This window comes from Falco cherrug, chromosome 1, assembly GCF_023634085.1.
Source record: "Falco cherrug isolate bFalChe1 chromosome 1, bFalChe1.pri, whole genome shotgun sequence".
NCBI classification, from domain to species: Eukaryota; Metazoa; Chordata; class Aves; order Falconiformes; family Falconidae; genus Falco; species Falco cherrug.
This window is the reverse complement of record NC_073697.1, coordinates 40463436-40483549: the sequence shown is the minus strand read 5'-3', so window position 1 is coordinate 40483549 and position 20114 is coordinate 40463436. Positions and strand designations below refer to the sequence as shown.

Here is a 20114-nt window from a genome sequence, read left to right as displayed (position 1 = left end):
AATCCCTCTCCTCACCATCCACTCTACAAGCAGCGACCCTACTTCTGAAATCTTTAAGTGGGGAGATCCCTCGCCAAGAGGCCAGATGGAGGGTTTAAATGCCCAGGCTTGCCACTCCTACCCATGGATGGCCTACATGATGGGGAGCACTGGCTGCTCGGGTGTGCTGCAGCACTGCTTAGCAGCGTTGCAGAGGAACAGGAGTGGCTGAAAGGAAGTTTAAGGGATGTTAAGGAAACAAGACACAACCCGATATCCAACACCTCAACCCAACTCTCTCCCTCATATTGCTGGGCCACCAGCAGCAGTGAGATACATGTGGTGTCCAGATGATGAGCCAGGAGGGGATGTCACTTCTCTCCGGAGACCAAGTTCTTTCACCTGATTTGAAAGAGTGACTCTGGACAGGATCAGCCTGGAAGCAGGATTATATGTGGCAGAAACTCAACCAGTTCCTGGTGCTTGCTCTTTCCTACTCAGAGTACAAGAAGTTTTCCAAACCCTTTGCTCCCCCAGCTCTCTATCTCATTTCTGCCCTCCAAAGTTAACAACAGCCCAATGCTATGGAGACCCCAGCCTCTCCTCCTCACACATGATTTAACTCTGCCTACACTTCCCTGAAGCTATGCATGGCTCTGTGTGGGGTGTTTTGACATGAAGTCAGCCCACATCTGTCCCAGGAGTTGGCCCTTGCTCACTCTCACCTCCACAGGACTGCCACTGTTTTGTCTTGGTTTTTTTCCAAGTTTCTGTATTCTCACTTGTTACTTGTTAAATTGCAAAGTTACTTGTAAAAATGCAAAGTGCTCTGTTCCCTATACTGAGGATAGACAGAAGCATGGGAGGAAGATATTATTGCTACATGTACACCAATAAATTAGTTCAGCAGGCTCACTGGTGCTGTGCCCCCATGGCCTGGAGCAGACCAATTCCATGCTATTAAATGTTCTTCCTCTCTTAAAGCAGGCTGGCCGCATCCAGACTGACTCCTGGGGATGTGCTTACTCCAAGGCCCACCGCTGCATCACCGTACCCTGGCAATGGCAGGGCCAGAGGCTCAGCAGGGCATGGTGGCACTCAGGTGATGGAGAGGAGACAGGGGTCAGGATGAGGCGAATCACAATCCTTCCGGTTGGCATGATGCTCTGGAGTTTATCAGCATAGGTCAGGCATGACTGTACTGTGGCTTGGGGGAGTGGTGAGGAGGGAAACCTGATTTATGGAAGGGGAGAACCAATCCCTGTGTCTGTAACGTAACTACAGATCCTGCTGCACTATAAAAACAGAAACCGCTGTCATGACCTTGAAGGAGGACTTCTCAAATGCTTCCCAAAGGAGCTCCTTGTCTCTAACATAACTTGTCTTCCCTTTGGATAGGAACCAGGAGGGTAAGGATATCTTACCCTTCACAGGGTGGATAAGGTGGGGGTACCTCCTGGTTTTTTAGCCTCTCCAGCGTCTGTTCCTGGTGAGACCCAACTCAGACAATAGTAGAAGATCCTGTCTCCTGAGAAGAATATGAGGTCCTGGTTTACATCTCTGAGGGATCTATGAGAACTCCTCTCTCCAAGAGCCTATGGATTTATCCATAAGGTCTCTTTTTCCTCCTTCCACCTGCTACCTCTCCTGCCCTTCTGCCCTCCCAGTTCAGCGTTTGAGCCCAGTATATCCATTTCTCTTCCCCCAGCAGTCACAGGGTGTTTGCTAAGATGGAGCTGCTTCTGTTGCTCTTGACTAGAGTGGAAGGTAGCAGCTGGAGTGCAGATATTTCAATTTTGTTTATTACAAACTTTGGGTGAACCCACCAGGAGGTTTCCTCCTGAAATATCCCAATGGCATCTCGAATGCAAAATCTTTCATCAAACTCCAGACTATTTTGAAGTGCCTCATGGCCAACGTCAAGCTTTCAGTTATTTCAAATCTCACAACACCTCAAATTTGAGTTCTTCCACCCCTGATTTATTCATAGAACTGGCTTATTTAGCACTCAAGACTTGTTTGAATCTGCCAAATGTGGAAGAGAGAAATTATTTCCAACATGTAGGAAACTCTGCCTTGGGCAGTCATATCTTGAACTCTGAACACACGGAACCAGTTTCCTTGAAACATCATTTGGTCTGCAATTGCACTGTGATCCATAAAATGAGCTGGAGCTCCTCACAGTCTCTGCTTTCAGATATCACTGAATTTTCTCTGCACATATCTGAGCAGAATCCTGGGCGGGGCGTGGGGGTGGGGGGTGGTGCGCGGGGAAGTGCTTGACTTATTTCACCCTGGCTTTCTCCAAAGGATCTCCTCTGGATGAAGATAAAGCATGGCAGGTTTTATTCCAGAAGAGATGACTTTGTCAGTGTCATGTCATGTGCTAGAAAAGTAGGTTAAAACAGAAATTACGACCTTCCTTCCCTCTCTCTGCTACATGAATTGCAGAAGAGACTCCCCAGGATGGTTATAAACACAGCCAGCCTGTAAAAGCTGTAAAACACTTTGGGATCCCGCTTTAAATAAATCAAGCAGATTGACCATTTGAGAAATTTTCCTGTGAAATTTTAAGTAAATATATCCTCAAGCTGAGACTTGCTTCATAGAACAAAGGCCAGGAGTGAATATTTACAGCCCAAGCCCAAAGCGTAAAACATCCCCACTCAGACTTCATGACAGAGGTGCTTGAAGCAACTTGAAGTGGAGCGTCACGAATGACCCGTTCCATAATCATGTCACTTAAAACCCAAATCATTCAGGGGCTTTTATTGTTAGCGATGTCTTTGCAACTGAGACAACATAACACCACATTTTCCTCCTCACACTACCCCTGAGAGAGTAATTTTATGCAACATTAAGAGAGCGCCTCTTAGGGGGGAGAAAAAATATATCTCTGTGACATAAAATAGATGGTGCTTCCTAACAGGCAGGGACAAAAGGAAAATCAGGTCTTCTCTCCCAAAGATGGAGTGACCTTTCTGGTTTGCCTGCAAAAATAGCACCTTGCAGGCTCACCACCCCAGGAATTTCCTCCACCTCTGTCCCTCACTGGCCAGGGGACCTGGGGTGTGCACCGGGCTGTGCATGGCTTGGGCTTTCCATGCCTCTGCTGTTCTAATAGCAGACCTTCCAGCTCCCTCTGCTCTCTTTAAAAGGCCATTTGTCTGGATTTTTATTCCTCGCTTGCTGCTAATTTCACGCTGTTTACAGTGGGCAGATGGAGTAATGAGTTTATTTGCACATCCTGTTTGTAGCTATGCTCCACATCTGTTTCTGCTCTTGCTTACCTCAGTGACACTTACATAAAGTTACTCCTAATGTGCAGGAATAAGAGAAAAATCTGACTCTTCCCATTGCCTTAACAGACCCTCCGTTCTTCATACACAGGCACCTCAAAGCACATTTGAGGAGGTCTGACTCTCCTCCAAGGAGACCATTTCCTTCATGAAGGAAATGCAGCTGTGCCTGGGGGAGAGGAGTGTGAAGGTGATCCCATGTGGTCTGGAAACAGTGAACAACATACCTGGAGGGCACCAGCATGGGGCCTTGCCTCTCTGCCTTTCTGATCCAACCAACACTTGGGCTTCAGGTGTCTTAGGAGGAACCACACTATTCCTCATGGTGCTGTTCAGGCTGGGCCTTTGGGACACATCCTCGTCCCCTCCAATTTTTGTATGTATTAGGTGTGCATCCTTTTACACCCCTGATTCACACACAGTCCTAGGGGGTGAGGAACGCTGTTATTATTTCCATGACAAGCTGTTGACTCCAGAATGTTTGGTGTTTGTTTTAACAGTATTTGTTGCTAAGAGAATAACCACTCAAAATCTCCAACAAAGCAACAGGAGTGGATTGTTACCCGTTTAGGTTAGTTGGACATCTTTTACATAATTCTTCCTAAATCAAGCCTGCCAAATCTTGCACAGTGAGCTCAAGTAGGATGCAGAGGGCTCCTGCCTCTCACTCCCCTTGTGCTCAGACTGGATCTCCTGTGCTCATACACCCTCCATGCCATGGGATCCCTTCTGCTCTGCCACCTCGTGTTCCTGCTGCACTTCAGAGGTCTTCTGCTGACCAGACATATCCTGTGCAACATGTCATGGTGTGTGAGAGGCTGTCCCTCTACAAGCCTTGTTTTGCCTGCAAAAGTGGGTGGATGGTTCTCTTCATGGCAGAGTCAGTCATCCAGCCAGCACACTGGCCATGTAAATGCCTGGAGAGGAGTTTGCAAGGTGTCCTTGCATCCTGTGTTAAGGTGACAGACACCCACAGAACCAGGGTCTAAACCTGAGATGGGCACCAGACCATCCCTCAGTATTCAGCTGGGAGAAATGGCCATCATTGGGCAATCCTAATAGGCTGTGTGAAATTAAACCTTCAAGAGAGATGTTGGTTCTTGCTAATAGGCAGCTGTCTGATATCAGGAACTTTCAACTTACCCAGAGCTGTCTGTTACACATAGTTGTCCTGGAGTGAAAAATGACGGGAAAGGGACTCTGTAAGAAATATTCCTAGTATTTCCCACATATTCACAAACCAGTAGTGATGCATGAATGGGGCCAGGTGGCTAACGCAGGTGGTCACTGCTAAACCTTTTCTAGACTATGTTTTCACATTGTGATTTTACAGCCAAGTGCTCAGGGTCACCTAAGGAACAAGCCCTTGTACACAGCTCAAACCTCATTTCCCATTTACTGTTGAAATAGCTACAGAGTGTGCAGAGCTGCCCCAGTAAATACCTCTTGCCATACCAATGGGCATTCAACCAAACCTGCTTGAGAACAGCCCTCCCAGGAGATCCCACACACCTTGTCCAGAACTTATAGGTGCCATCTGGATTTCGTAGTGCCCACAAATCCCCTTCAGGATGCTCTTCTCTAAGCAAGGGAAAGTTTCCTTCCCTTCCATCTGTCTTGCCCTGAGCTTAGCGCACGCTCAGTGTTCCAACACCACGATCACTCTGAGGGCTGGCTCGCTGTTTTGCTGGATTAGATCAGAGCAGCTCATGCAAGGAGAATTACACCATTTATTGCTGTCACCCCTCTGTGGGCTTAGATGGTTTTACAAACATAACACACACATCATGAAATCCCACAGTGCAAACTGGTCTTCTTTTGCTAGTGATTCCTCCCAGTCATCACTGGGGTGGTAGAAGCTGCTGAGAGCATGGTATGTAATGTCTGAGGGTGTCAAATCAATACTGGGGAGTTAAGGCCAACAATATGCTGCCTGTCTCGAGCAGGCATTAAAAATATGCTTCCTGACTCTTTGTTCCTACAGCTCTGGCATTCTTCCTCTTACTTTCAGATTATAAGCAATCTTTTGTCTATATTTGCTTGGTGTCTTCAAGCAAGACTTTACAGGCACTGAGGAAATACAAACAAATACAGTAACATTCACTAAGTGTTTCCTTCTTCTCTAACAGCTGATCTACGTAGAAGATAATTTACTTGTCGTACAGAGTCAAACCCAGAATAAACCGTATTCCTCTGATCCGTCTTCCTGCTTATCATACACTAATATATGACACCTATGTACCTTCAAAGAAGCCTGAAAACTTGAGATGTCCTGTAGGTTAAGACTCTTTCTGTGACAGGAATTTTATTAAGCAAGCCATTCCACTTGTCCTTTGGCATGATGGAGCTGCCCAAGTCAGATGACACATTAAGGTTTTTCTAGGGCTATTTTCTGTCCTGTGAGAACTTACCATGTAAAGTGAGAGTGAAATGTGATGGCCACAAGTATTAAATGAAAACCAAAGAGATCTTAGTGAGCTGGGTTTTAGACATCTGCTGAGGTGAACTCAATAATCCCCAGTTTGCCTTTGACAGCCCTTCTCATCTGCAGCTCTCTTAACCATTTGCCAAGGAGGCAAGTGTCAGTGTGACTTTGATGAAGGCTGAAAAGATGAAGCAATTTATTTGTCCCCCACCAAATCAATGACTAGAACCTGGCTAGAGAAAAAAACAACAAACCAAAACACAAAACCCCAAAAAATGGGCTGGAGCATTAGTTATTGGATTGTGTCTGCAGACTTTCAAGTTGGAAGAAAATCGAGAGCCCTGTGGGTGTTTGTCATCTCGTGAAGTTACATCATGCCTCTATTACCCTTAAGGAGAAAAGCCTTCATGAAAACTCTCATGATAAATTGGGGTGAAGTCTCCCTTGATATCATTACTCTCCTACACTAACACATCCTTTTTGACAAGGTTTCAGCCTTTGTTTTCTAAAGATGCTTCTGGAATGCCCCGTCCTGCTGGACTCACTTAGTCAGAATAACCACCAAATCAGCTATAAACGATATTCTTATGAAAGGAAGATGCATATCAGACCATCATAATCAGTGCATGACCTGGTTGCAAATAGTTGTGTACCTACTCCAAATAAGATTAATTCATCTGACCAGAAAGAAAGCTTAAAACTTTTGAGCACCCCTCAAACCTCAAACTGGGTACATGCTATTCTGTAATGTGTGCTCTGAAACCCGTATTGTACGAGATACACATTTTGGCAGTGAACATGATCCATGTCACATTCATTGCTTGCCAGAATTTGGGGACACCATGATTCTGATATACTGGGAGGCTTCAGTCCCTGATTTCTGGTGTATCAGAAGTGCTTCCCCCATCCTGAAGCTAACCAGTTATACCACCAATGGTGGTTAGTGGGACCTGTGATCACTAAGATCTTAACATGGGTGCCTAAAAATAAGCATCCCATCCTGTGGGATAACTGAGGGTCTCTGGATATCAGCTCCTTGTCTGTGAAGGTAAGAGCACATCTAACAGAGAGCTGTAAGGACAGCTGTATTAAAGACGGTGAGCTTTCAAGGGCTAGAGAAGAGCTCTAAGTACTTAAAGCAGACACATATAAGAACACAAGCTCCACCTAAGTTTGACTTTAAATTGTCCTGGTGACATTGTAGAGACATAAAAATTCTCTGCTGAGGCACAATGAAGCAAATTTAGTCCCAGGACAGCTCCTTTTTAGGTCTAAGTCTGGCTGGATCTGTTCAATCATATCACCTTGTCATCTTCCCCCTTTCTGACCTCTCATCTTCCTTGTCCAGAGATCTCCTGTGCTGTACAGGGCTCAGGCATACCCCTATCCACCCAAAAGATGACGGTGAACAAGAACTTGGATTGCCTCACTTTCTGTGGCTTCAAGTCTGGTATTTGACCTTTGCATGCTGTGGAAAGCACATCCCAAGGAAGGTAACTCAGGAAGAATATCAAGGACACTCGATATTCAGATTGGTCTTTACTCTTCCTGTTAGGCTGATCCCAAGAAGACACTGTCTGTCCCTAAGAGAGGAATCGATTATGCATCTTCTTGGACTGAAATGGCACAGTGAGGCAGTGTAACTGGCCATGGCTGCAAGGTGGGAAGCATAGAGCTTGCCTGCATCCCTTGGAAAATCTCAGGCTCATCTCTCCAGAAAGCAGGTAAGAGAATATGTGTGTGTGTGTGTGCGCGCGCATGTCCATGTACAAGTGTGTGCGTATGTGTGTGGAGGGAGGGGTGCGGAAAATGCAGTGAGTATTGTTCATGCCTAGCATTTATTCAGTCACAAATAAAGCTGATGGGAACATATATGGACTTTACAGCCAAGGCACTAAGTGTATTGCTTTCAATGTGTATTTATTGCTGGCATTCTAAAGCAACTCTTACTGGCATATCAAAATACTTCGAATGAAAGCTGCCATTGAAAGAGGAGTCATTACCACTTCAATTGGTGCTGCATTCGGATGAACTGAGAGCAATCTAAAAAGCATAGCAATTGCTGGTAATGCTCCACAGACGGGTGACTTCCATCTGCCCTGTCCAGTGCTGTGACATTTTCTCTTCCTCTTTGATGTCCTTGAGAAGAGTGTGCAACACATCGGAGTTCTCCACTGCAACGGTGAAAACAACAGTCCTGATGAGGTCTTTTTCTAAGCAAGATCTGTCTATAGCAGCCCCAAAGATAGAAGTCCATCCCCCACTGGAGGGGGAAGGATGTTTCTAAGCATTTTGCCACCCTGATATGTGGCAAAGAGGGGCAATTTTAGATGGGAAACTGGAGAGTTCAAAAAAATCATAGAGTCAAAGAATGGTTTGGGTTGGAAAGGACCTCCAAAGGCCATCTAGTTCAATACCCCTGCCATGGGCAGGGACATCTCAACTAGATCAGGTTTCTCAGAGCCCCATCCGGCTTGGCCTTGAATGTTTCCAGGGATGGGGCATCTCCCACCTCTCTGGGAAACCAGTTACAATTGCAATGTTGATGACTTGCTTTGTGCCACCATCAAGAAGCTGATGACTTTGGTCGTCAGCTGGGTTTAACTCACAGAAAGGAAATTAAAATCCCTGTCCCAGATACATCTAAGGTAAGGAACAAGCGCAGCATTCTGCAAGCAGATGCAGGAACTGTGGGGCAAGGGTGGCACAATCCTATGCAGGGACACACAAAGACAAATGGAGGTCTATATATGGAGGAATAGGGAGAACTAATTTAATCAAAGCAGTATTCATGACATCAGCAACATGCTAGACATTTACAACAGTCTCCCCTTCTTGGATTACATGCTCAAGTTCATTATCAGTAATTGCCATAGGGCAGATTTTCCAGTCTTTAAAAGAAAGAAAGTGCTACGTGCTCCAACTGTTAGCACAGGCATTTCTCTGGTGCTTCTAATGGCTATCTTTACTCTTCTCAAGGCAGAGCAGCGATACATGAATGATCCTTAACTACAGTCACAATGAGTCCCAAAGAGCTTAGTGCTGTGGTGTTTGGGTTCCTCAACAGTGCACACCTGTAGCAAGATTTATATCTAAAAGAAATGTTTCACAGGCCTATATTGAGATTAGAGATGGGAGAATATGCTGTTAACATGTTCTCTTGGTCTCTGTTTCTTAGATTAACCCCAGTGTAAACCCTTAACATCTCCCCTTTTGCAAACAGAAATTCTTCGCTCATTGCAGCTTACACTCAGCTGCCACCGAAATAGCATTCAGGGGTCATCAGCCACAGAGCCAGTAGTTACTAAGCTCCTCAGCTATCATTCGAATTTGTACATGTATTTTTATCTATCTATCCATCTATCTGTGCCTCAAGATCAGATCAGCTTCCCAGTCCAGATCTGAATAAACAAGGCAGTCTAATTCTCAGCTTTCTGAGCAGAATTTCAGCTAGCAACTATCAGTGCCTTAAAGGCAGTCTTCTAAAGTCCAGCAGAGTGAGATACAGATCTTTTTCAGAGCCTGTAATGGTTTTATACACACATATAAATATATATATGTAAGTTTTAAAATACTTTAACTCCACTTTGCTTCAAATCATTTGACTGAAGAATTACAGCATTCACCAACTCTTCATAATCTTGCAAAGTCCTGTCAATTAAATATGAACTGATGTAAAACATGGTTATTTCTGGAAGCCCATATCTGCCAAATTAAGGTTTACTGTTTCCTACAAGATACCTTAGTAGAAGGGTCTCTAATGATGCTGTCTCGGAGTACACTGAAAAATCAAGCATATCCACCACATCTGACCCATCGTCATCCTTTTTCTTCTCTAAAGTAGTAACTATTGACACATTTCATGCATAGCCACTTATCTATTTTCTTGATCTTTGACCACTGCAATACATTTTTCAAGATCTCACCAATTCCATAGAATATCTCAGGGCTGTAGTATTTTTGGCACTACTAATTTCTGCATCTGTACGCTATACTACCAATTACAAAAATCTCTGATCTGAATTGATACGTTATTCCCAAGCCTTCTTTCAGTGACACTGTTAATAGCTTTCTGCAATGTCTTCTTTTTTGCCATGGCCTCCAGAAGTTTATTCCCTACTGCATCAGAGATGAGAGAAAGCTCTTCCGACAGATTTGCATGCGTTGTGCTATTCTCCACAAAGACTTCAAGAACAGCCTCTTCAAGGACTCTCAGGACTCTGCCTGCTCTCAGCTCTAGTTTTCCTAGCTTGCAGACTTACTCAGACTCCATGGATACAGCTGGAAAATAAACACTCACCTGCTGTCTGGCAGGTGAATGAAGTTTTGCTTTGGAAACAATTAATGTGGGGTCCATTTTTTGTTGAGTTCTATTTTCCCTACCTGATACTTTTCTTTAATGTCTTCTGCAGCAAAGACATCCCCATTAATACATTAAAATGCTGTTTCCTGATTATTTCTGAAAACCAGTGCCACCAGTCTGAAAAGTGCACAAGAGTTTTGTTACACTGTCCTGAGGGATTTACAGAGGGATTTACTGGCCAGGTGGTTCATCTTGGGGTGACACAACCCATTGTGGGTCATCCTGGTGGGTGGTTCATCTTGGGTCACACCAGCCCCCGGCAGCTGCGGGCTGGGGGCAGGGGGCTGGGAACTGCCCGGCGGGACAGGGCCCGGGGGGGCTGGGCGGCAGCGGCTGGGCATGAGCCCCCAGCGTGCCCAGGTGGCCCAGGAGGCCAGCAGCATCCCGGCCGGTGTCCGAAACGGTGTGGCCGGCAGGGCCGGGGCAGCGCCCGTCCCCCTGCCCTGGGCACTGGTGGGGCCGCCCCGCGGGGCCTGGGCTCAGCGTTGGGCCCCTCACGGCCAGACAGACACTGAGGGGCTGGAGCGTGTCCAGAGCCGGGCAGGGGCTGGGGCAGGGGCTGGGGCACCAGCCTGGGGGGGGCTGGGGGGGTCAGCCTGGAGAGAAGGGGGCTGGGGGGGACCCGGTGGCTCTGCAACGGCCTGGCAGGAGGCTGTAGCCAGGGGGGTCGGTCTCTGCTCCCCAGGAACCAGCGACAGGACGAGAGCAAACGGCCTCACGTTGCGCCAGGGGAGGGTGAGATTGGGTGTGAGGGAGCATTCTGCACCGAGAGGGCTGGCAGGCGCTGGCACAGGCTGCCCGGGGACTGGGGTGTCATCATGCCTGGGGGTGTTCAAAAACCATGTGGCTGCGGTGCTTGGGGACATGGTTCAGTGGTGGCCTTGGCAGTGCTGGGTTAATGGTTGGACTCAATGATCTGAAAGGTCTTTTCCAACCTAAATGATTCCGTGTTTCTATGGTTCTATGACACAGGTTGCCAAAACTCATGTGCTTGCTTTCTTCTATCTTTGGCTTTCAAAACTCCCTGTCCAACTTGTCAGACCTGTTTCTTTTTGAGACCTTCTGCATAACATCCCAGAAAGATGAATTGTCATCTCATTTTATTCCAGGAACCAGATTCTGAAAATCCTTCTTATCTGTCAAAGCCGCATTTCTGTAATCATCTGGTTTTGGCCAGAGTCTGTGTGTATGTCAATTCACTTGTACTTTCTCCCAGATATCTCACATTTCTGATCTTAAATTAGATTCCTTTTACCCTGCCCCATTTCCTGACCCATTTCTGCAGCCTTTTGTTGTCTTCCCTTTTTGTGTCCTGTTCTGTGTCCATGTCCCCCCGCTCCGTCCCCCCCCAGTCTTTCAAGATCTCATCTATGTCTGTTGCAATGCCCTCATTTCCTTCAAATAATTTTTGCACTTTCCTGTCAAGTGTCTTAGGAGCAAGTTTAAACCCAGAGGGAAATTTGTACAAGTAACGTCTCCCATCAAGGGCATTGAAAATGCAGACTTCCAAAGTTTCCTCAGTCAGGGCAATTTGCAAGGGCCCAAGAGGGGCAGTCAACAGCATAAAAGAAAACACATCTCCAGCCATTGTCTTGAAAACATCTCCCTTGGCAGGCAAAGGAAAATATTTTCTCTGAATATTCCTATTGAGTTCTTTGGGATCTAATCTCAGTCCGAGGGACTTGTTCTTCTTTCCTGTTGTTCCTGGGGGCAGGCACACTGCAGTGACTTCTATTTTTAAAGATTTTTTTTCAGTGTTAGTAGATAGTCCAAACTCTTCCCTTCATTTCTGTCTCCTGAACAGAGGAGCATTTCTGGAGGCTGAAGCACTGAACGCTTAGGATCTGACAGTATGGATTTCTCTGCCTTGTTCACCAATGCCATTAAAGACATTTTAATACAGTTTTATTTTTCCTTTTTTTCTTTTTTTTTCAAAACCAGATTCCTTCTTCTAACGGCCTTGCTTATAAGTCAGAATCTCACCTGTCTCTTGACTGTGATCCACCCGCACTGCTGACAAATTTTATTTTTTGGTTTATTAAAGTTTTAGCTTAACTTAACCTGCCTCAATCCCAGCACTCCACTTCCCTGGTGTACACTTCTTTGCAGTGTATCACTTTCCTGCTCATGATGCTATTCAGTGTTTCAGATTCTTTAAAGATGTAAACCTGAAAAAGGATTTACACAGTGGGAAAAATGAAAACAGTAAAAAAAAATTCCATCTGTCTTGGTCTCTGATTGCAGTCAGTTCCTATGGAGGAGCTGTTAGCTAAGAATCAGTTGATGGAGCGAGGCTGGGGTGCAGAGAGGGGTGTTTGTGCTGGTGATCTGTTGATGGACAGGTACATACATATAAATCAGGAACAGAAATGTAGCTGGCACACATGTCATGGGCTTCTCCTCTGAGACAATAAAGTGCAAGACCCTGAACTTCTGCTGTTGCCCAAGCCAGGACATGTGGTAGTTGACAAGATGGGCAGCAGTTCCAAGGAGATAAAACATTTTGAGGACCCTTTTGGGCAAGACCTTCAGAATGACAACCAGGCTGCTTCCTCTCATGTCCTACCACACTCTCCATAGAAGAAGAGATTTTCCTTTCAAGTACTGTTTTAAAATCCTCCCCCTCCATGCCACACAACTGCTTATACAGAAATGTGTTCTCCCAGAGGCTGCTGGTACTTGTCAGAGAGTCTGTGTATATCAGCTGCAAGAAATGGTAGGAAAGTAACATCTTAATTTTCCCAATCCTCATCAAGAATGAGATCCCAAAGGGGTGGACAAAGACAAAGAAATGCGCTTTTTAAAGAAGAAGAAGAAGAAGAAGGAACCAGATGAATTATAGACTAGTCATGTAGATAAGACTGACCAGGAAAATAAAGGGTGACATGATACGATTTTACTTTTGCAAGCTATTTGGCACAGGTCCATACAATGTGCCCATAAGAATGGCCTCTGAGCAATCATGGTAAAGCAGATGCTCGTGAATACTGTGCTTCAAAGAGTAGCAAAGGCACATTTTCAGGCTAAGAAGGTCTTTGAGAGTCCATCCTGAGTCTGATACTGTTCAATATTCTCATAATGACTCAGATGATGGAATAGAGAATAGATTTATGTAAATTGTGGCTGACAGAAGATGAGGAGGGGGTCACAAGCAATGTACAGGAATTCAGAATTATCTTATCTGTTAAAGGTAGTGTCTGAAATTAGGAGAATGACACTGACCAGAAGCAAAAGTGGCACTGGGTGATGTGAGTGCAGAAGGACAGGAGGGAAAAGCAAACCTAGGATATGGGTGGCTTGCCAGCAGTATGGGAGACATGACCATGGGGTGAGAGGTGGTCACAGGCTGAACAAGAAAAAGCAACAGGATGCAAAGCAGGAAACACGAGGTCTGGGACACAAGTGGTACATATTTATCACAATCATCCTGCGAGGCTTTAGCTGGAGTTTGGGTCCACCTTTTTGACAGGACAACTTGTGCTAAGGAACATGACAAGATCCCAGAGGAATTTTATTCAAGTTGTAAGTGATTTTGCAGGTGGAGGAAAGGCTGAAAGAACAGGGTTTGTTCAGTTTAGGATGAAGACTGTGAAGAAACACAATAAGAGCACTCAGATATGTAAACAAGGTGGTTCAGAAGCGGACAGTGATAGATAGCCCTCCACTGTCCTGGGATGTAAGATGAGAAGTAATTTTGAGTAAATGTGCAGCAAGGGAGATTTAGTTAGATATTAAGAAAAATGTTATATGGGAAGTTAAAAAGTGGAACAGATTATGGAGGGCCTGTTTAATCCCCAGCGGTGGAATCATTTACAGAAGCATCTGTCAGAAATGGCTCTTGCATCCTCCCTTCTCTGCCGGAGCAGCAGGCTCTGAACATTTCCCTTTCCATTCTCTGTTCTTGCGACACTGTCCATTGAAGACTTTGTGGCTGGTGTGGACATGTAAAGCGAGAACAACCACCTCAAAATCAAAGGAATCACACTGGGCGACAGACACAAATGAAAGGTGAATAAAGTCCATGTGAAGTCTGGCTTCCCCAGAACAAGACATCTCCCTTTTCTCGCAGTTAAGCTGGTGTTAATCAGCAGTGACTTCAGTGAAGTATTCAACACGTAGGTGTTTAAAGGCAAAGCTGGGAAGACAGAAGCTTGGTAAGAGCATTGTGAACAAAAAGTAGCAATATTTCCTCCCCTGAGGATGATTATGCAGGCTGGTGGTTAAGGATTCTCTTGGGAAGCAAAGGAGATGCATTTGGAAGTCGTCCCATCAGGGAAGAGCTGCAACCACCACACAAAACCATGAAAGACAAGCTGTTGGAACTGAACGCAGGGTTGAGCATGTGCTGAGCACAGCAATAGGGAAATTTAGCACTTTGGGTTATCCTGGAAATATAGAGAAAGTAGGTGCCTACTGGCTCAGCACAGGGCTCTGCTGGGGGTGGTGGAGAGCCCAATGTTGGGCAGGCTGACTAAGCCCTAGAGAAGAGAACATCCAGAACCCAGGAGAGACATTCTTCCATTTGTATTTAACGTTCCAGGAGTGTCTCTGCCTTGTTTAGCAAATAGATCTGGCCAGCCATCCCTAAGCAGCTCTCCCCCACTTCATGAGGCTAACACAGCTATTGAAGCTCCGCAGCGATCCATTAGCTACCACCAAATACTGACACCCTGCCACCAAAGCAGCAGAAAGGTAGCTGGGTTTTTTAAAGCACATTTCAGCACCCACTGGAGGTCTGTGTCCTCCTCTGCCACGCATGGCAGAGAGCTGAGGGAACTGCTGTTCAAGGGCAAGCTGTTCACTCTGCACCCTCCTTTGCCCCAACACCACCTCTTCAGGCTTGATCTTAAGGCAGAGCACGTAGCATCTCCTTGTCCACTCCAGCCAAGAGCAAAATGAGCACAATGCCTTCAGAGACAGTGGGCTCAGGACATGAAGTTCAGCAAGCTCTCTGAGGGAGCTGTGATGCCCACTGCATCAAGAAGTCCTAACAGCATGGCAACATCTTGGTTCAGCAGGGCACAGTATTCATTTTCAGGTTATCATTCTTGCAAGTAGAAAATAACATTTTCTTTGTTTGATCTCTTGCACTTTCTGGATCAGGAAAGTCCACGGGTCTTGAGTTTGAACTACTGCCAGACTAAAAATTGTTAGCAAAACAGGACAGTATTTTGATCATGTCTTCAGCAGTTTCAACACACTCTTATCTATCCTATACAACCTTCCAGTTCTGCTTGCAAAACGCAAGAGCATCCAAGATGGGCCAAGACAACTGTGCAAACATTCAGCCTTTATTGGTAAGAAAAGAATCTGACCCATTTTTAAAAGGTCATTTATCAATGAACCCTCTACTTAATGTACCTCTTTGAAACACTTAAATGACAGTGAATTTTGCACAGCACTGTTATGATAGAGAACCCAGCCATATGTCAAGCAAGAACTGTGACCCCTTTTTCTGTGATTAAGTTCATTTTTGTTCCATCACTTTTTTTTTTTTTTTTTTTGGTATATGATTAACTAGTGTATAAAAAGGTTCCTTTTTATTTTTCTTTGCAAAGGCTGAAGCAGTTTTAATCATATATAATTCAACACTTGCTATGCGATTTGCATTCCCCGTTTTAAGATGAATTTGGCACTAAACAAGCTCTCAATTATACTCCCCCGCCTCTGTTTTCTCTGGAAGTCACAAAATTAATTCAAACAAAAGCTAAACCCCCCTGAAGTTTTATGAAGATGAATGATGATTAAAATCAAAGAACAAAGATCCTTCTCGTGACTTTACAAAGCCACAGGGTTCCAATATATGTTCTCCAGTGACACTTTTCCAGGCAACCTTGGGTTCAAAGACAAAATTGTGTAACATGTCTGTACCAGCCCAGGTCATTGCATCTATCTATCATCCCTTCTTGTCATGCCAACCTTTTTTTGCTTCTGACACTCAATAGTAAATATGAAGGCTGGAGTTGCAAGTCCAAAGCATAAGTGAGGACAACTAAAGCAGAAACTGAGATTACAGGAGGAAGCCAAGTTGGAAAAACTGAAGAAGCTTCCAGCTGAAGAATAGGGGAAGAGAAAAGGCAGTGAGAAATGAGCACGGATGCAGGACAGCTGGAATTTAAGTATGCAGCTATATATATATATTTGTTTACATATATAGAAAAGTATGTATTTAAATGTAAGGATATATATAGGTAGGTAATATATATTGTAGCATTATTGCAGAGAGTTGATCAACATAGAGCTGATTAAGAGTTAGGCAATGCAAGAGGAACCTAAATTAAGTGCTTGCAGTTACACTCTGGAAACACTTCCATGCCTTCAGCAACCACAGGAGAGACCAGGGAGCCTCACTGAGCTGTGGTCATCCCCATAGCCAATGAGGCTGATGGGGGGAACAGACAACAAACACGGGGTGGGACGACACAGAAAGGAAAAGGCAGGCTGAGTTGGAAGAGCAAAAGGACAAAAACATGACAACATTTACTGAAATAATCAAAACTCCCCAATAAAAGGACGTTGAGGTTGTAAATGCAAGGATTCACAAGTTGGGACATGCCATGGGTAATCCAGAAGCAGCTGAAATCCACCCTTCTCATCCCAAACCAGCAAGATGGCATAGTCTATATCAATACAGTCACGTAATAACTCCAGACTGTGCATTAATACAACTTTACACACAGGAGTGTTTCTTATTATGTATGTCTACATTGCCCAGAACATCACGAGCTGACTGCAAGTTAGACCCAGAGGTGCTATTTTAATCATCAAACTCAGGTTAAAAATCTACCTTTGGAAGCAATGCAAGCCTCATATTTGTACCTCATGTAATATTTAGAGTGCTGCACAGAGCGGTAAGGAAGCAGCATCACAAGATCTAAGCAGCTTTGGCAAGTCTTTTCAAATACATCTCATTAAAGGGAGAGTGAAAGAGATACTTCATCCAGCAAACTGTTAGTAATAAAAAGCATAAAACCAATGTGGAGGCCACAGAACAGGGAAACACAGTGGAAAAACTATGAGAGAGAGAGAGAGAGAGAGAGAAAGAGAGAAGAAAAACTAACCATGTCTTGAGGTTGTTCCAAAACCAAGATGACAGTTTGGTTTCCCCTAGAAAGACTGGGCAGGAGGTAGGCAGAAATGGGCAGATAATGAACGAGGGCAGTGTGTTAAAAAAATAAAACAGAAAATACAGAATAAAAAGCAAATATTGAATTATTTGTCATAGAAGGGCTGTACAGTGGAAGAAAGATGGGAATTGTCCTGCATTCATTTAGTTGATCCCATCTGAGCTAGGTACCTACGTTTCTATATCACAAGAGGAGACCATTGCCTACCTGTGGGTACTTAGTGCTATTTGAGATGCTCTAGTGTATCCAAGACGTGAGCAGGACTGCAGATGTGTCACAGTCCCATGGGACGTCTGCACAGTTCTGGAGCAAGTAAGCCGAGCACTAGGCAGGGCAACCAACTCAGCTGTTGGTAGACACTTACATGACATTAGAGGGATACAACCCTTGGAGCTTAATCCTGGTCACATAGGAACAAGATGTTTGCTGAAGGTGCACAGAAACAGAGAGAGATGATAGTGAAAATGTACATTGCAGGTGTCAAATGCGGCCACAGCAGGGATCATTAACTTCATTGTCAGGGGAAGTAGCAAGCTGATTAAAGAGAAGACCTCTGGCTTGTGTCAGCGATTAAATAAAGCATCTGGAGCCAGCCAGCTAGAGTCAGAGCTTGCTTAAGGTGGGATGGGCTTTCAGAGTGCAACACGGCAGCAAAGTGCCCACAGTGTCATCTGCTATAAACACTGGATCCCCTGGAAAGCAACACTCCTGAAACACCAAGAAAGGAAAGAGCATCCTGAAGTCACAATGTCTTCACCTGAGTTAGACCTGCATTTGTGGCAATTACATGTTCCTTCCATCCTACAGATCCCAGGGGATGGAAGGAAATTAAATAATAATAAGTTATTAAGCGAGGTTTGAACCTTTGTGCTGAACTTTCTCCTTATGCCCTCCCTATTCCTGTCCTGGAAATCTGTTTTCAGTCTCAGCTCAAATAACCAAATAAGAATTTTGCTGTAAGAAATGATCTTGTAATCCAAGACAACTTGATCCATACAAATTTCTAGTAACTTGCTCAAAAGCTTCTCTTACCCTTCTAAAGTAAGGGTTCACCCAGGAACAGGAGCAGAATCCAAAAATGTAATTACTGGCTGCAGTACACATGCAATTGTTTTTAGCACACTTTCAATGATTATTCATAGGTTTCATATTGGGGACGAGGCACGGGAAGGTCACTAGGTTGCAAACAAGCCTGAAATTCAGAATTGCTTGCTGAGGAGAGCCAGGGGAAGTTGATTATGATGGATAATACAAGAGAAGTGCATAAGGGAAATTGATTATAAAGGTTTACCAGTAGCATGTGGACTATTAAAAACTCTATTGCACATCAGTGAATTTCAGACACTTAAATTGACAGGACCTTTAAAGCAAAATCACATTTTCTGTCATATAATCAACGCAGGTGACAGTGTGGTTGGTCTTCTTCCCTGGTCTCTGTTGACTTCAGTTCCCCAGTTTAGAGAAGTTTAATGTTTAATCGGATATTGTGTCATGAAGTTTTAATAGACCACAGGCAGCTGAAAAAGCCAGAAGCAATAAAGTTCAGCTTTTTTCCTAACTGACTGTATAAAGCCCAGCTAATCATAGCTCTCCTTGAATGGCATTTGTTATTTCAATAACTTTTTTTCTCCCACATGGCACACTGAGGCTGCTCTCAGCCTTGTGCTGCCCTGTGGAAGACTACTTGAAATTGTGACAGCAACTGGCTGTGAGGACCCCCTTCCTCCACCACATGATGAAAAGCAATTCAGAGTTGTCTGGAACCTGGCCAGGGACAATACTACCAGTCAAGTCCAGTTCCTCTGCTGCTTTTCACCTTATAGAGTCATACTTCTGTTCGCAAGTGCTCTTGCAGCCAGGAGCCAGCATTCCTGGCTGCATGCGGGGATAAACAATAAGGCAACAGGCTGCAGTGGCTGCTTTTCATCTTCAAAGTGTTTTTTCAGCTGTGGATGAACTCAAGAATCCCAGTGCCTAGGGAAGTATTCAGATCTTACAGTATTTCCCCATGGCACCTTGCTCAACAGCAGAAAGGTCCTGATGCAAGAAGGAGGTCAGGAACCACCAAACAAGGTAGCGACTGCAGTGCCCTTCGGAAACAAAAGATTGCTACACCCGTTTAGAACCACAGAAACCATGAGTGAGAGATGAAAGCTAGGAGGGAACGGGCATAAGCCTTGCTCCAGACCAGACCCACCTGTGAAAAGCTACAACTTCAAAGGAGAATCCTGCTGGAAATGCAGAAGATGGGCACTTTTAGGACATCAGTGTGAGTGCAAGCTCCCTTGCTTGTGTGGTCTCATATTGAGTTGATAGCAGCTGTTATGGAGTAAACGAGTCAAGGGGAGGCAGCAAATTAGAGTAGGCATTGGGATTGTAGGAATGAAAGGTCCGTGTTAGGTGAACAGAGGCTGGATGTGGTTGCTGATCAGAACAGTGCTCATATGCATAGTCTATAAGTGGGTCAGTGTGAGGTTATTCAGAGAAAAAAACACCCGTGGGTAGAAGAGGGGAAAGGTCTGAAGCACTTGGCTGCTCTCCTATCAGGACCTGCGTTACAGCCAGGACGCACGAGCATCACCATTCTGCTGTGGTCAGCAAGTACTTGATTAAATCACTCAGTGCTGCCTATGTGAGCGAAGCAGGGGCCTTTCAGAAAGCAAAAGGACTGTATGATTCATAAGTTCAGAGGCCAGGAGGTCAGAGCTGACCTCCTCCCTTACACAGGCCAAAGGATTGCATCCACTTACACTGGTTATGGCCCCTATAATTTGTCTTTGGCTCAAGTGTAGTTTCCAGAGAAGAGTCCCCATTGATTAGAAGACCTCAAGAGAGAAAGAAATCTGTTATCATCCTGAGTAGTTTGTTCCAATGGTTAATCACCCTTCTTGTGAGATGTGTTTCTTTTGGCTCCTTGGGTT

The 20114-nt window shown here is 44.9% G+C and overlaps 1 protein-coding gene across 1 annotated transcript in view; it reads right to left on the bottom strand.

Moving 5' to 3' along the window:
* GFRA4 (GDNF family receptor alpha 4) overlaps positions 1-20114 on the bottom strand; it is a 76130-nt gene that overhangs the window by 18411 nt on the left and 37605 nt on the right. The gene's annotated exons all lie outside the window — the stretch shown is intronic.